General features: G+C 35.2%; 1 pseudogene; it reads right to left on the minus strand.

The window, feature by feature from the left end:
- Window positions 1-704: 704 nt before the first annotated feature.
- On the minus strand, window positions 705-1789 carry LOC149264298 (serine/arginine-rich splicing factor SR30 pseudogene; annotated as a pseudogene).
- Window positions 1790-9643: the final 7854 nt, after the last annotated feature.

Below are 9643 nucleotides of genomic sequence, written 5' to 3' on the forward strand. Positions count from 1 at the left end.
TTGAAGAAAGAGATTGACAAATACGTAATACTATTGCCCAAATTTATTTAATTGTTTCAAAATTCTACCACAATTTCAAAATTTTATATTTCATTTCAAAATTAAAAATAAAATGAATGTATTCTTTAGTTCAAAATTCTACCACAATTTCAAAATTAAAAATAAAATGAATGTACTCTTTATATTCAAACCTGTATTCGTTCCTATTAGCTTGTCCTTTAATTTTCACGTTTACTGTTTGAAATCTGAAAAGCTATAGGGTGCCTCTCCTGTGCATTTTGGTCAACAATCGAAGAATCGGATCCTGGAACAAAACAATCTCACCCGGCTTTTACGGGATGTTGCTGGCCGTAACCGTCACTTGCAAGACACAGCAACTTGGATAAGAATTTCAAATTATATTATGATTTTTTTTGGTTTGAAGCGGTAACAATTCTGTTAATTAAAAAAAGGTGCTACATGAACGATGTCTATCCAGAAAAACCCTTCATATCCCATGAAAACTTACAATTTAACCCTACCGGAATCTCTGGACTTATCTATGAACCTTCTGGATGACCAAATACCCATTGAATTGACGAATATAGAGGTTACCACGATGTTCTCGAGAAACTTTTGTTTGCACAACTTTCCACTTTTTACAGAACCTCCTCTAAGAGATCTCCCACTAACTTTCCAAAATAAAATTGTGTATAGGATTTAGTTTAATCATCTCGGGGAGCTGGAGACAGACTTCGCGCTGATTTGACTGCAGGTGAACGAGAATAGGATTGGCTGCGGCTCCTGCTAGGGCTGGGGCTCTGACTGAGGCTGCGGCTTCTAGGACTCTGAGTTCGAGGTTTATATGAGGTTGCCAAACGCTGAGGAGTTCTGGACCTTGACCTAGTGGAACTTGATAGTGATCTAGACAGAGAATGGCGCCTAGGACGAGGGCGAGGCTGAGATGGAGACCGAGATCGTGACTTTGACATTGAACGAGGTGGTGCTTTGTGCTTTGGAGACTTGCTGCGGCTCCTACTACGGCTCCTGCTTCTGCTTCTGTTTCGGCTCCGACTGCGACTCCGTGACACAGAACGACTACGACTATGGCTGTAACTGCGGCTGGGGCTCCTTGAAATGCTTCTCTTGGATACATACGCCTTGACCCGGATATAACCCCGAGAAAATGCATTCCTGAATTCAGAGTCATCAAGCTTTCTGATAGCATATTTCATGTCATCGTAATTCGTGTAGTCCACAATCCCAGTTGTACCACTGCTGTCACGAAAGACTTGAGAAAAACCAACATCGCCAGCTCGTCGCATATGGTCCTTTAGATCCTGCCATGACGCCGACGATGGTAGGCCAGTAACAAGGACGCGATATTCAGATCGTCGAGGTACTCCTCCACTGCGCCCCCCTGCACTGCTGTAACTACTATAACGATCATTAGTTGAAGATTGTCCCCGACCACCATGGGTAAGCTCGACTCGTAAACGATTGCCATCAAAATTATACCCATCACGACCACGAATAGCATCCTCTGCGTCACGAGCATTCTCAAACTCAATAAAACAATAAGCTGGAGTCCTGGGAGGAATCTTCAGATCAATATCAACAATAAGTCCATACTTGTAAAATAGGTCTTCAACTTCCTTTTCCCTGATATCGCCAGGTAGATTCCCAACATATAATGTTCGACTTGCACGGCTACTCATTGTCACTGACCAAATAAATACCTCGTAATTTTTGCTTAAACAACAGCAGACGAGTTCGACTAAAGAGTTGGGAGATGCGACCTGAGCGAACTCTGCGAGCGTCCAGAAGCACAACGAGTAGGGAGTTCGATGGCTTCTCTGTCACCACAAACCATAAACCCTAAAGATCCCAGAGGTGTGCGCATAAAATAGTATTCTGAGAATACTCAACAAGGGTATGAAATGATGAACATACAGAGATGCGGAGACGAATCTGAATGTTGTGAACGAATGGACAAGGGTTTTATTGGCAAAACTCAATATACATACACAATATATACGTAAATTTGGAGGGTTGAAACTTGAGATGTTGAAAAAAATAATTCGGGTTTTGTTGGGAGGTTCCAAGCACCGACCCCTCCAAGTTTTTTTTAACTCAACCAAGTTGTTGTGAGCTCGAGACACCGACCCCTCCAAGTTGTTGTTAGTTCCAGTTTGATTGAGAATGATATGCTTAAATTAAGTTTTTTTAATTTAACCATATCATTTTCAATCAAACTGGAACTCTAGCATCACCTTTTTTTTATCACTTGATTATTTTTGTCGAATTTTAAAAATGCATAAAATAAAATAGTTTTTACGATTTAAATTATTATTTTAATTATAAAATTAAGAATTATAAATATGTTTTTATTTTTAAAATGAATTTAGGTGTTTCATAATATTTTTATTGCAAAAAAGTGGTTAAAAACCAGAAGAAACAACTCACTCTATTAGTATTAGCTTTCATGTAAATTTAAATTTATAATATGATATATCAATGGATCACATTTTTTGGTCCAAACCCGTCAGCCAAAAAATTCTCTTATCTGATTTCTACCAAAAGACTTTGTTTAATATATATATATATATATATATATATATATATATATATTCCATTTACACATTTTTTTTGCTAATAATGTTTCACTCAAGTTTTATCTGGTCTTTTGGGAAGCTATGCAAAGTAATCACCAAACCTAATTTATCATCACATTTTCATTTATAAATAAGTTTTTATGCTTGGCTTGAAAACTTGTAATCATAGATCAACTTACCTTGTATAACAAAATAATATTATTTTCAATAGCTTGTTCATGCCAGCCAAATCGAGAATCATACCACTAGACCAAATGCCCTCTTATGAATATTTGATTATTGGAGAACAAGCGAGGTATCACAATTATTTTTCCATTTTGAATCAAATTATTTATCCATTTTGAATCATATTGTAGCAAAAATGAAAGGAGAAGTGGGATTTGAACCAATGCCCTCACTCAAGATCAGAACTCGAGTTCTGAACTTTGGAGCATTAGAATACGTATCCATCTAGATTAAATAGTCTACGTGTAATAGTCTATGCGTTGCACATTGAAAGGGGATTTGAATGGACATGCTTATGGACCATGACCTTAATCTTCCATCCATATCTGGTCGAATTTGTGCACTCTTGAGTGCTTAAACTTTATTAAACTCATAATAAATAGCTTTATATGATAGACACCTTTTACCAAATGACAATGAGCCCACACTCAGTTCAGCTTATAGAAAAGGGAAACCTCTAATTTATAAGGCCAATTATTTAATCAATGAAACTACCAACAAAGCAAGTTTGATCATGCATCACTGTGATCATTTTGGGAAAACAAGGCATATGAGCTTCACCCAATTCACATTGGTCTTTCATCATTCTATTTTTGGGTTCATGATAATTAAAAATGTATGGAAAATAAAATGTACACTAAATATCAGTTTGTCGTTGTAATATTGGTGGTGAACATTCTATATGGCCTATAGGCACCCAAAAATAAGCTAGACATCTTAAAAAATACCACTTTATGTGCACCGATATTTTGAAATGGATTGTTTATTCGGCTATAAATTTCCTCGAGCATCTTTATGTCTATTGTAGATTCTAACAATATCCCAAAATTTGTGAGTCAAGAGAGTTCAAACAATTTATCTCTCTTGACCATCGGACATCTTGTATCCAACATTGTACCACTTGAACCACTTGACCAAATGCCATCATAAGCACCTCCGACACATTGGTTTTTATTTTTTAGAGGAAAAAAAGTTTCTTTTATCATTAAGAAAATGTGAAGATACATAATCAGAAAATGTAGATAATTCCGAGTAGAAGGGAAATCAAAACTGAGAGATACCGAGAGCAAAAAAAATAGAGCAAATCAGGGAGAACCAAAGAAATCTATGAAAACACAATAACAACATCCATGTCACACCCAACCAAGGGCATTGATATAGTCGAGTGCCTTGACAGTCCATAGGGAAACCAAGGGCCTTTGGAGCCCAAAGGAGCTCAAATGAAGAATTGGATCATCAACCAAGTACTCAAAAAACATTCTACCATGGAGGAGGGAGATTCCACGTTTGGACAGAGCGTGCACAACCACATTTCTTGTACACATGGAGGAAATATAAGTCCTCAAAGGAGGAACAAAAAGTAGCAATGTTAGTCATCGAGTGGTGAAGTATAGGGACCTCAAGAGAGTTATGCCCCTGCAACCAATCGATGACGACTTTAGAATCTTCAGCTACCTTAATGGAATTGATAAGTCAGACAACATACTGAAGTAGGCCCCACAGAGCAACGATATCTGCCCGAAAATTTGTGCCACCCCCACCATTCAAAAGAAATAAATTTCCATATTGGGGCAGAGTTTGATAAGGGTTCCACCAACGCAGAGTACTTTAGCAAAGTCTCCATCAAAGAAGCCAAAAGGAAAAAAAATCCCAAATCCTGAAAGATAACTAAGCATTGAGGAGACCTTGGGATCCAGGGGCCAGTCACCAAAAAAATCCAATAATTTTGACACATGTAGAATGCCAGTTAGGAAGCCAATTCTGCAAAACAGCTAGAATCCTAGATCCCCCATAGAACATGCATAGGGAGTGCTCTATATGATCTATGTTTCGCGGTCGAATACATCAAGAACTCGTAGATAAAGGTCCATAACCTATCAACCTAAAGTTGAAGGAATTCCACTACATGGTCCAAAATGGCCTTTGCAAAAGGGAAATCTAAGAAAAAATGAAAAACATCCTCAAATGTTGATTGGCATAAAAGACAGGATACAGTTAAAGAAGTTCAACCATGGAAAACATTTACTCTTCAAGGGGGCTTCCCATTTCCACATAGGCAATATCCATTCATCATATGGGCTAGGAGAAGGAGATCCTAAAATATATGAATAAATTTCCTTGACTACAATGGTGTCTCCAGTAGCTCGCCCACCCCAAGCAAGGAAATTAAGGTTGTCTTTTAATTCAATACCTGCCTCAATAAGTTTAAGTCTATATGACTCCCATTCACATTCATATACAACATTAAGGCTCAAATCCCATGAGTGTGGCCAAGAAGGAAAAAGGCGCTCCTGGGGGAGTTGATTTATCAAATCTGCTAAAAATCGAAATCCCAAATGGTGTAGAGTGATTAATATTTGAGGGGAGAGAATATGGTTACCATTAAAGCCCTTGATCACGTCCACCCCTAAATGGATCTTAACACCATTACCAACTTGCAACTTCAGATTACCACAAAGCCATGTTTTTGCTGACATACAACTACTCCATATATATGAGATCCTACGTTTTGTAGGTGCACCATTGGTGACCCAATCCTTCAAAGATTGTTGTTGCAAGTATTTTACTTGGACAATATCACACCACAGACCCTGAGCATTAAAATCCCTACAAATATTATGAGAAAGGAGTGCCAAATTAAATCGTTTTGTGTCCCTAAGGCCCCAACCACTCGAATCTTGAGGATGAGTTAGAGAGTCTAGCTTTATGAGGTCAAACTTTTTCCCCCTCCAGCTCCTGACCATAGGAACTTGGCCATGATTGCGTTCATTTTGTGAATGATTGTTGCAGGAAGAAGGAACAAATGAATCCAATACACAAAAGTTCCTTATAGAATTGATTTAATCATGTTCACTCTGTCTTCGAGGGTGAGCCATCTATGGTCCCATATAAAAAGCCTTTTCTAAATTTTATGGATCAACCAATCCCAGTCCTGAATACGATAATTGCAAGGTTTGAGAGAGCAACCTAACTATTTGAAACCTGAAGAGAAAGGGACACATTTTACCCTAGATTATTAGCTCAGATTTATCCTTGTTAATTATCAAGCCTGAGGCTCTTCCAAATTTAGACAAAATTTGATATAAAGCTTCCCATTCTAAGAATTTGGTATCTCCAAAGCACAATACATCATCCACGAAGAGAATATGTGTTGTAGAAGTCGTGGAAGAGACCATGCAGCCAGATATGACTCCAAGAGTTTTTGCTTTGCTAAAAATTCTACTGAGTGAGTCCATAACCAATATGAAAAGGAGTTGTGAAAGAAAACATCCTTGTCTTAGACCCTTGGAGATTTTGACAAAATATGTGGAAAATCCATTAATTAAGACAACCATAGAAGTCGAAGTCACACATGCCATTATCCATCTAACACGTTGGTGAGGGAAGCCGATTTTGTGTAGGATGAGGCGAAGAAAATCCCAGTCCACTCGATCATATGCCTGCAAGAGATCAATTTTCAGAAGGCAAGATTTTTCTTAGTCAATTTGATCAAATGGATGCACTCTTATGCGATGGCAACAACATCTTGTATTCTCTTGTCAGGTAGAAAGCCAAATTGTTCTGGACATATATGGGGAGAAATGATATTTTTGACTCTATTAGCTATAATTTTTTATATCAATTTATAAGCAGAATTATAAAGAGAGATAGGCCTAAATTCATAAAAGCTTATAATATTTGATTTTTTTGGAATTAAAGCAAGGAAGGTTGCATTGATGGCACCTATGATAAGATCATTCACCCTCGATTCTTCCACCATTTGCAACAAATTAGGCCCCATAATGTCGAAGAAAGAAATATAAAGCTCTACTAGCCAACCATCAGGGCGTGGAATTTTATTTTTGGCCATTTCTTTCGGTGAATGTAGGATCTCATCTTCTGAAATAGGGTTGTCCATAAATCCTACATCATCCTCATTTACAAATCAAGGATAGATATTTGTCAGGTCAACTTTATCCAAGATGTTATCCTGCACCCATTCTTTGTATTGTCCTATGAAAAAATTGAAAGCCTTTTTTATAGTCTCCTTTTGTGAAGTGAGAAACCTACCCTTGGAATTCTCTATGTTCCTTATAGAATTGATAACCCTTCATTTACTAGCTACCTTATGGAAAAATCTGATGTTTTTATCCCCATTTTTTATCCAAGAGACCCTGCTTTTGAGGTGACACTCTTCTTCCTAGTATTTTAATATTTTTTTTCCTTAGTACAAGGTCCCTTACCTTATTCATATTGTTACTTAGGATCTCTATTACTAATCTTAGTTTTAAAATCAATTATCTTAAGAAAAATTTTATTTATTACTGTATTTTTATTTTTTAAACTTAAACTTATACTATCTATATATTGAATAAAAATATATGGAAAAAAATATTTATCTTCATATTCAATATATAAAAAAAAATATTTATCATCAAAATTATGATAACTTTATTAAATCTAAACCCCATTTAATTTATTATAAATTTAGAATTTATTTATTATAAATTTAGAATTTTATTTATATATATGCCTAGAAAGACCAATAGAGAAATCAATCGATGACCATGAGCTCTTCCAATGACAAGGGTCATCCATTTGACCATTAAACCACATATTAAGCTACATGACCTTAAATTTATGTTATTGAGCAATTTTTTGGGAAATTTCATTTATGTATCGATTTGTAGCATTGAGTCACGACCGCTGAATCTCTAGCTAGTCAGCTTCCATCGGATAACAAAAGTGGGGACCACTAGCGATTTGTTTCACGCCAAATAAGACTATCAAACCCATAAAAAAATTCCCATTGGGCTTAAGAAAGTGGATCAATTGTGGAAGTTGTGAATGTCAAATGGTTCTTAGACCATTAATTTTTCTTTCAGAATCCCATCGTTAATTCATTCCTTGACCCCGTCTTGTAACACTAAGTCATATAACCATTGAATTAAGTTAGGGTTCATCGGTGGCCACCAAAGGTTTGGACTTGCAGACCATGTAATTGGGGAGCCGATGGGAGTTAGAGTACAAGGTATAAGACTCACCAGAGCATCTCACAGACTAGAGATTGGGTCATCAAAACAATAGAATTATTTTTTTTGGAGTTTGGTTAGATGTTTGACTTGTGTTCACCGCCAGACACCTTGCTTATGACTTCAAATTAAATTAGAGGTCAAACAAGAAAGAAATGAATTGTGTTCGTGACCAAGATATTGGCCCATAGTGTTAAATAGAATTGGAAATACCAATAGAGGATGAAGCTCTGTAGGAAGACCTCAAAACATGAGGGATGGTTTTCCCTCTATTAGGAAGAAAAATGTCGAATAAGGGTCCATCAATGTTGTACAGTGTGTCATTAATGCAACAATGGCTAAGGGAAAAAGCTCAGGAGAAGACACTCAATAACCCTCTCACTAAGTATTCTACCACGATTAATATCTTCTACCATAATCAAGAATGTCAAGCTGATGGATGATTTGAAGTTTCTTTGTTCTTCTCTATGTCATTTTCATTATTCTCTAACAACAAAAATACATATTTCAAAGAACTAATTATCTTTCAAAGATGTGGTCATTTAAAAAAATATGTTCATGGTTAAATAAAATCTCTATTATTGAGCATTTTCATTATGGAAATAATAAAATGCACTAAGTTTATGACTATTCTTTATGGTTGGAAGGATATGTTAAATACTATGAATATAAATCCAACTTTGAATATATGATCCACAATAGATCATTATATTGTTTTTCATCCATATTGAACTTTTTAGAGTGAAGAAAATGGAGGAATTAGCTCACAGGACTATTTTTTCCAGTGGGACTCAATTGACCAAATTCTAAAATAGAAGAATTAGGTAATAGGACTATTCTAAAATGTAAATGCCTATTTTTGCTTTTAAATATTTCTTTTACAGCTATTGGCTACGGTGGTTATTCTCGATCTACTCCTTATTTTTTAAGGAGGGGGCATATAGTTTTTGGTGGTATTTGGTGGTATTACGTAAAGTATGTTCTTGCTGGTTTTTTTGTAATATTATAAACAATTTGTTCCCTTATTTCTCTTTTTGAATATGGTTTCTTTTAACGAATGGGCATATCAATGTGGAAATCCTATGGGGGAGGCTCAAGTTTAATTATTATTCCTTTCATTTGCAAATTCATGTTTTAATGTTTATATGTATGTCAATTTGCTAATCAAAAATAATAAATTAGACTTGGGAGTTTTTTCTTTTTGAATTGTGAAGCAAACAAGTGCTTAAGAAGAAAATATTTTCTTTCTTAAAAAAATACTCTCATGTGGGAAATTAAAACACCCACCGATGATGATATACAACTGTACAAGAAAGTAAATGAATAAATTTATATTTTTTAAAAATTACTCACATGTGAGAAATTAAAGCACACAATTATGATGATATACCACTATACAAGAAAATAAATGAATAAATACAACTTTCATTAATTTTCAATAAATTAGCTAAAACTTTGTTTCCAATTTAGATCTAAGATTTTTAATTACCAGAAATCGATAGATCTTTTCTCCTCAAAAAGTCATGGACATGATTAGTAAATATAAATCAATTTGGTTGGTCTATGTTAAATCCACCCTTCAACAAACAGTGAATATATACATTGCTCAACAACTTTATTAACCAACCGTGAATATATACATTGGTCAACAATTTTATCAATACTTTAAGAAAAAACATTGTATTATATTATAAATGTGTAATGATGCAATAACTAAAAAATATATATACATAATCCTATGAAACTGCCTATAATTGTATTATCTTATAAATGTGTAATGATGCAATAACAAAAATATATATATACATAATC

The sequence above is a fragment of the Pinus tabuliformis genome, chromosome 6 (assembly GCF_031772625.1).
Source record: "Pinus tabuliformis cultivar Carrire ecotype Pingquan chromosome 6, CPIR1, whole genome shotgun sequence".
Taxonomy (NCBI): Eukaryota; Viridiplantae; Streptophyta; class Pinopsida; order Pinales; family Pinaceae; genus Pinus; species Pinus tabuliformis.